This window comes from Neopsephotus bourkii, unplaced genomic scaffold (genome assembly GCF_033783945.1).
Source record: "Neopsephotus bourkii isolate Nb327-2 ecotype Australia unplaced genomic scaffold, CSIRO-AGI_Nbou_v1 NB_962, whole genome shotgun sequence".
In the NCBI taxonomy this organism is placed as follows: domain Eukaryota; kingdom Metazoa; phylum Chordata; class Aves; order Psittaciformes; family Psittacidae; genus Neopsephotus; species Neopsephotus bourkii.
This window is the reverse complement of record NW_026901456.1, coordinates 3,541,053-3,549,633: the sequence shown is the minus strand read 5'-3', so window position 1 is coordinate 3,549,633 and position 8,581 is coordinate 3,541,053.

The window sequence follows — 8,581 nt, the reverse complement described above, 5'->3', positions numbered from 1 at the left end:
AGGCATGGCGCTCTACTTCTGTGTGGGGAGTTTTGTTCCTCTGTGTAGGAAAGACTTGGGCTCAGTGGAGCTCACCAGATCTTTGCACGGGTCCAGCTTGCATTTGCCAGCAATGAGAAGAAAAAGAAATCCTACTACAAGTAAATGCAGTGTGCAGGTGAACCCTGAGGAGCATGGCTTTACTGCCAGCTGTTTGCTGGTGGGAGATATGACCTCGCACAGGACTCAGCCAAGAGCCTGTGCAGCCATCAGGACCCAGCACAGAGACACATACAGAGTTTTGGTCCCAGAGCTTACCAGCACCATCCTTGTGGGTGCTTGCAAATGAGTCAGGTTGTGGTGCAGGGACAAACAGATGACATGGGGCAAGAGGGGTCCCTGCTGACAACACAGAAAGGCTTGCCCTTTCACTGTGAACCACCTCAACCCCCACAAAACAGTTTGATGACTAGCAGCTAGCTGTGTTTAAGCATAAGAGGACAAAACAGCAACACTTCCAGCGATACAGTAGAGCTAGGCAGGAGGAATCTTACAGAATATCACCCAGGGGTGATGGGCTTATTTTGGTGTCTCTGACTGAATAACAACCACATAGACATCTCCAGCCTTAATGGGCCAGCATGTGGCTAGTTTTCCAATTTCTCAAACTACGGAGGGTGACAGATTTTAAAATCAAGACATTCTTGTGATTATATAGCAGTCTCCCATAAAGCACTGTTTGTAGAACTGCATCCATTGACTGATCTCTGCTGTGAGACGGTAACTTCTGGCTGAGCCCAAGGCATGTCTCTCTAAGAATTTGTCATCATCAGTGGGACACTGGGAGCATGCACGAGAGAGATCTGGCTAGCAGTCAGCTTCAATGGAATTGCCCTAAAGTGGTCTAGGAGGGCAGCTAACAGTAATTATATTTATTGACTTGTGGGGAGGAGGTGATTTTGGTTACTTCTGCCAAAGTTTGCTTTCTGGAGTTTGGTCAGAGTCCCAGCTCACTTCAAACAACAGCAGTGACCAGAGCAGCGATTTTCCATCTGTCTTTGGCAAAGAAGGCTGCTCACCTTCCTCTTGAATGTGGATGTTGCTGTTGTGGTCTGCAGTTTTTGCCTTGTCTAGATCAGATTCTGCTTTGGGCTCCCTGCAAAATCAATGCAGAAAACTAATCTAGAATAAAGGACAGAGGCTCGCTTACCTGCCAGGCATGTCCAGATGAGCTTTGGAGCCTTCACTTACAACACAGGGTGTAAGTTTTAATTCTCAGAGCTAGAAACACCCTGCTGTCTTCCTCCTGGGAAATCACCTGCTAGTGCCATAGCAGAGGTGGGGGGGCTGCTGGTGTGGGGCTGACCCCTGGGGATTTCCCTGGAGTTCATATTCCATTGCTTTGTGTGAAGAAGACATTGAACTTAAAAAGCTTCTACCTCATTCATCATCTCAGGTGAGTGTCTTCACGGCACAGGAGGTTGCAGCTTAGCTTCTTTGAAAAATGACTGAAGGGAAAGGCTTGTTTTGGATCATTTATGTCTGTTGTATGTGTAAGCAAGAAGGAACACTAATATCTGAAATATCTCTGCTCTCTTCATTTAGATGGGATTTATGAGCACTTAGGATTGGTGTGTGTTATGCGGGCTGAAAAAAACACAGTCATTTCTTAAGAAGGGGAGTATGCCCCTATGTGAACAGAGGAGTGACACTTTTTTATTGCATCAGTTCAATCTAATTAAGCACATGCAGCCTGGCTATCTTGTTTCATATTTGGGCAGGAGTCCCATCTATGGCCATGGACATGGCTACCTGCAACCTTATTCAGCGTCTTCTGAAGGTATAAGTTCTGCACAATTCTGGTGCAATGCTCCCAGCAGCCTCAACGCACAGGCAGTGCCTGGTGTGTATCTGCATTCTGCTCTGGTAGATCTACCTGCAATTTAACCCTTCATGACCAGCTCTACATGTGCCCTCATTTATGTATCCTTTCTTTCATAGACCTAAATCCCAACTTCTGAAATTAATGTAGATCAGGTGAGCTCATCAGAGATGCCATAGGACAGGAGGTCTCATGCTGGACTAAGTCCCAGTGCCTTTGCTTTTCACCAATAAAGAGCAAAATTCTGCTGGATGTGACTCCGCTCAGGTTGACATGATGGATAGTGAAAAATATCACATCATTAATTACTTCCGTGGCTGCTGAAGAAGCAGCAAAAGCCAACATGTGTCAGCAATGCATGAGCTTTGAGAGGAAGGCAAATTCATTACATTATTAGTTTCCAATTAGTTAGAAAAGGACTTCAGACCTCAACTCTGAAGCTCCAAATGCTTCACTTTTGGTTTTCAGTAAAGCTGCTTGTTGCCTGAAAAAGGGTCTTTTGCACACAGTGCCTGCCTTTAGTTTCCATCAGGGTGCAAGTTCCTTCTGTCTTTCCCTCTTTTCCAGGATCCCCTATGTGCTGATAGGCATGGGGGAATGTAGCAATGTCCACGGAAAACCTCAGGAAGAATTACAGATTGAATATTTAGGATGGTGTTAAAAATAACACTTTTAATACTGCACTGAGGACTACATTTATAGCATCAATGACAACAGAAGTTTGCTGCTTTAGGTACCCTCTCAGTACTCAGCGGACACTGCCAGGATGGTTCTGGTTGTTACATTAGGGTTGTATGAACAACAAAAACTATTCTGCACTGTCAGAAGATTAAGGCTAAAGGATATAGAGCTGCAGAAAATAGTGCATAACACCACTCAGGTGAGTAGCCTTATCAGATGCCTTTTCTTTCTGCTTCATGAGAACTGCTGTGAGAGCTTAATGACGGTTGGAAGTCACAGCTGCACTGCAGAAAGTCACCAAGGGGTAAAAGATGGACATAGATACCTAAATTCTTTCATAAAATGATACTTTCTCACTCCAAAAAAGATCCTTTCTTCCTCTGAAGGGCTTCCCATCCCTCTCCAAAGTGACATGTACATTCAGGTTCTTCAAATGTACACAGAAAAAGGAAGTCCTCTTCCTGCTTTATCAGTACCGTTGGGTTTTCTGCATTGCTTGGCAGAGGATCTGCCATAGACCCAAAGCACTGGGCTTCAAAGGCAAATGTGATGCCCTGACTGGGCCTTGCATGAAGGCTGTTATTAATAAACATGCTTCTCTTTTTGATGAATACTATTAGGGTACAAATTTGCCTTTAAACTTCTTGCATGTGTGAGGAAGAGTAATTTCCCTGACTGTGGAAAAACTTCCCTCTGCAAATGCAGGGCTGGGTTATGTCAGTGCTCCCTCTTTCAGCATGTGTTTCATCAATTCTGTTAAGGCTTGTTCAGCCTCTTTAAGGGAATTAAGGGCGAAGCTCATGCCCGTCTTTGGAAAGCAAGAGGACACTTTTGTAATCAGGATGCCAGCAGAACCCCAGCTGAGGGAGGAAGCCAAAGTGGTTGAGTTGGAGGTCTTTGCACCACTTCTGTATCTATCTCTTACAGTTGCAAGTTTAGCTGTATAAACCGATGAGCTTTTCTGTGACTGGTCTCTTCCTCTCCCTTCCAAACATCACTAATGGATTTGAATTTTTTTCCCCTAAACTTTCATATTTGAAAACATAAGAGATACATTCCTCAACCCCACAGCTGATGAGAAAATTAAACGTCTTATTTTAAAACAGCCAACATTTCAGTCACTTGTTTGACAAAGCATATATTCCTCATTAAAGGAAATAGAGAAAGCAAGCAGCCCAAACTCTGTGGCAGTGCAGCTTATGGTGGCAAATTGGCTCAGGTAAGCATAGGGCAAGGCTGCAGAGATGTGTCTTTTTGCTCTTGAAAATAACAAGCAAAGAGCTAAAGCAAGGGGAAAAGAACAGAATATTGAAGATTCGTACTTGTTCAGTGTCCTTGTTTCAGCTTAATTGGACAAAACGCTGTTCAGCTCTGCAGCTATTGGAAAAAATACATAGAAGAGTATTTTTATGAAAAGAGAAAAAGGGCATTTATAAATTCACTACCACCCTCTTGATTTTTCACTGGAATTAGAAGGACCCCAAAGCCTTTGCCCCCAAAATGCATGGCCACTTCCTGCAAGACTAATTTGAACGCCCGAGCACAGCGCGAAGGCAACACCTCAGCAGGATGTGCTAGTGCATGAAAACACAGACCTGCTCTCCCAAGAGGAGCACAAACGAAAAGGTGATAAGACAGAATGTAAGAGGAATGAGGGGAATAAATGAACCTTTGCCTTAGGGAAGAAAACAGTTCCAGGCCAAGCTTATCAGAAAAAAGGCTGCTATACTTACAAACTGCCAGACACATGCAGCTTGGCATAAGATGGGAGTTGAGAGTGACAAATGGCAGAGGGATGAGGACTTCTGCACAACCTCCCTTGTAATAAAACCAAACTATTCCTGGCTAGAAGCAGGCATGGGAGCTAGGGGAGAGCTGCTTTAGCAGCTTGCAAAATAAATATTTTTCTTGCTTTTAAAGATCAAATCCTGTTGGACTTACAGGAAAAAGTGATGTAGCAGCTCACCTATGGACAAGGAAAGGAGGAGACAGGATCACAGGTCTGTTGCAGGTACAGCAGATGGTAAATGTAATAAAAAAGAGAGATCATATTGCTAGTGGCAGGAGTTCATCATCATTAAAGGTGGGTGATGAGTTATCAGCAAGTACTTTTAACTCGGAGAAGTAGAGTTGTTTTGAGTGAAACTATTTGAAAATGTTTAAATAGGAAAGAAACTTAAAGTCACTGATATCTGAGAACCACTAAAGTTCATGCCATATTTGAGAAAAATTCCCAAACCAAACCAAACACCATCAACAAAATCATTGTATGACAGTGTGTGAATGCAGAGTTAATGTATACTATGCTCAATTCTGGTTTTGGATCCTCACCTTCCTGTGCAGCTTTTATGGACAGCCTGTATTTCCTCGAAGTATGATGACATGGGCTGTCCAACCAACTGTTCAGGGATGAAGGCTCTGGGGAATTCCCCTAGGCTGTCATACACTGCTACAAACCATACAACGTACAGACCTGGGGTGAAGGGTTTACATCCCAGCCTTTGCTTTGGATATGCTTCTGCGTGGTACTATACTTCGTGCACCAAGGATATTTCAGAGGAGCTTCATGGGCCATTGGAAGGTTCTACTGTGCAAGACAACCACAATTCTCTGAAAAGGAAGGATCAAAAAAAAGCCTTGATTTTGGGGCTACTTACAAACAAACAAACAAATAAGATAATTGGGTTAATCAAGCTGTTCCGTACTGGTTTATCTTTATTTACCTGCATTTGCACTGTCATTTTTACTATAGCACAAACCCAAGGCAATTCGACAGACAGAGCCATGCTGACTAGTTGAGAACCCAACAAGAAGTGAGCATCTTTAGTTTCAAAAATACCAAAATGTCCATCCAACACTACTGAAATTTTCTTGCAAAGCTGTGGCAAAATCATCTTGATTGATTTTTATTACTAGGGTGATATTTGTCAGTTCAGCCATTTTATCATATCAGATGCTTTATTCAGTTAATGAGAGCTTCAGGATGCAAAGTACAAATTCACAATCTCCTGTGAGACCAAACGACATGTGTTTTATTAGCGTCTGTAACTTACGGGTATATACATATTGTGCAGTAGCAAACACTTGTTATATTGGTCTGAAACAGATTCACATTTGAGAGATATTGACAGGCTCATCCTCATACAGGCTCCTCAGCCAAGCTTGTAGCAAAGGCTGCATGGTCACCCGATGTGTGATCTTGGAGTCTACAGGACAGATGCGTTTCTGTGTTTTGCAGCAGGATGTATTTCTGCTAGGGGCATCTTGGCAGTGTAAATGCTAGCTTCTGTCTCTTTCTTCAGTGATTTTTATCCTTCAAGTTTACCAAGCAGGAGACTATGAAAACCAGACATGTTACCCTGTCAGTCTGGAGCACAGCTGGTAAAACTAACAGCAATGAATGAAGTGTCTGTGTGGTTTCTTTAGGGACAAAAATCAGAAGTTACAAAGTGATGAGTATGTTAAACCAGAAACTTGCTCGTTATTTCCAAAATAATAATACCTTTAAAAATCCCCAGCCATTAGTTAATGGGTTATATTCACAGGCTAAGAAGCAACAAGAGCAAGAAAATCCCTGAGAACTGTTGACTGAAAGTTAGTCCACAGATTCCCCCACAGGGAGCAGCATGTTCTTCAGAGGCATGCGTTTATGGGCAGCTGGGAAGTGGTGTTTTTCAGTGTCTGATTATTTGCATGATCCAGAGCTGAAGAGAAAATCCTCCTCTCAGAAAAGACAGCAGAAGTTTTCACCGAAGGCAGGATTTTCCTCTGTATAATTTTAGTAGAATGTCTTTTTATTTTGTTTCACTTTCTGTTGACAGCACTGGATCAGTCTTAATGTCTCCTCAAGCCTGCATGGAGCTCAGATGTGAGCTTGTGGTTGGGACCATCTCTGCCTCCTCCCTCTCCTACAGAGCCCCTTTTGCCTTCTGTGTGCAGGACAACATGTTCAGGACTTTCCTAGCTGAGCTGTTGTCCCTTGTTACCTCAAGGGTTTGACACACAGCAAGTCTCTTGTCTTTTCATTAGCCATTTCTTTTGCCATTGATCTAATGCTCACCAAGATCATTTCCATGAGGCACTTCACTGTGTCCTTCTGTGAGAGTCTACCATAGGTCCTGGGTAATTTTTCACCTCTTCCTTATATTGGGAAATACCTTGCGGATTTCACCTGCTTGTTGAAGCAGTATGCTAGGCAGCAATCTCCTAGACCAGAATGTCTGAAAATTCCCCTGTTGCTTTAGCAACATCCCTCGTTTAAATGGCAGGTTTGGTTTTGAACGTCCACATCCATCCTCCTACAGAAACAGGAAGAATGACCAAAGGTTTGCAAATGGAGCACATGTTCTCTGATTTATCCTTTATGTTTATCCCTAAGGCTCAACATGTTTATCAGCTGTTTCAGTCAATCCTGCAGTGTTCTAAAGGATCACTGTCCTTTTCTCCAGGTTAAGGCAGTTCATCTAAACTGTTCACCCCCAGTTTTGCTGCTGTATTTCTGATTTCCAGAAGAGGAGGATTACCCCACTAATTGCATGTCACAACAACCAGATAATAGTGTATGTAGATTTGCCGGCTCGCACCCAAGTCCTCTGAAATACCATGCCTCTTTCCTGCTCAGCTCTGGCAAACCAGTTTTATTTTATTCAGGCTGAGAAAGTTGGGGCTGGTCATCCTGGAGAAGAGAGGGCTGCGTGGAGACCTCATAGCAGCCTTCCAGTATCTGAAGGGAGCATATAGTGATGCTGGGGAGGTACTTTTCATTAGGGACTGTAGTGACAGGACAAGGGGTAACGGGTTAAAACTTAAACAGGGGAAGTTTAGATTGGATATAAGGAGGAAGTTCTGTACTGTGAGGGTGGTGAGGCACTGGAATGGGTTGCCCAGGGAGGTTGTGAATGCTCCATCCCTAGTGGTGTTCAAGACCAGGTTGGACAAAGCCTTGGGCGGCATGGTTCAGTGGGAGGTGTCCCTGCCCATGGCAGGAGGGTTGGAACTAGATGATTGTAAGGTCCTTTCCAACCCTAACTATTCTATGATTCTGTGATTCAGAGGTGGTTTTGAGTAGGAACCATGCACAGATAATCCATGTTGCGCAGTTCAGTGCTGGCTTGAGACTGGAGACATGACCTGGACATCCAGATGTTGCCACTGAAGGGGAGATGTGGGCTTCTTGGATGCGGGCACATGTGGCTGGATACTAGTTTCCATGACAAGCTTGGTTACTAACAGTGGCCTGTGCAAAACAGCTGAGAGCACCTCCAATACTGAAGCAATTCTTCCTGAGCCTTTTCTCACCTCCAAGTGAAGGAAAACCAGAGGAGAATTGGCACTGAGGACCTCGCTGTGACACCAGAGCAATCACTGCTTACCAGCAGCTCCATGAATTCAGCCAGTGGCATAATTAGCTCTGTTATGTTGCACCACACATTTTGAGCAAAGTTAAGACATACAATGCTGGGGGGCAACAGCTTTGTGACCTGGGGACTCTTCTGCATTGTCAAGACAACAGCCAAGGCAAGGGGAAGCTTTTAGGGCACCATCCTCTCCTACAGCTCTAGACAGGATGGCAAAATCTGCCCAGAAGTGCTGCAGTTGCAAACGGACATTTCCAGGTTTCCTGCTCCCAAGGGTTTTCTTCACAACAACGCCACACTGAGCATCTGGAAACGTCAGCTTAAATCAGCCAGCTTCTACCTTTGCTTCAGTGACTCATTCTGTTTGCAGCAGTGTATTGCGGCTGACAGGCAGAGAGCATGTGCAGATCCCTGTTTCCTCCTGTGTGCCTTTCGGACACCTCTGTGTCCAGGTATGGGCTGCATCACTCCCCTCATCTCTGTAGACCTGAACTGAGAAATGTTCTAATAAAAATGTAAATAAAAACGTTTTAATTAAAACTGTAAAAAGTCTTTGTCCCATCTCAGAGGCAGCGCTGCTCTCCCCAGTCCCTCCCTCCTTCCTGCCTTCCTGGGGACACTGTATGTCGCAGTCTCGCAGTTGGCATGCCAGATGAGATGACACTGCCTCCAGCCTTTGACC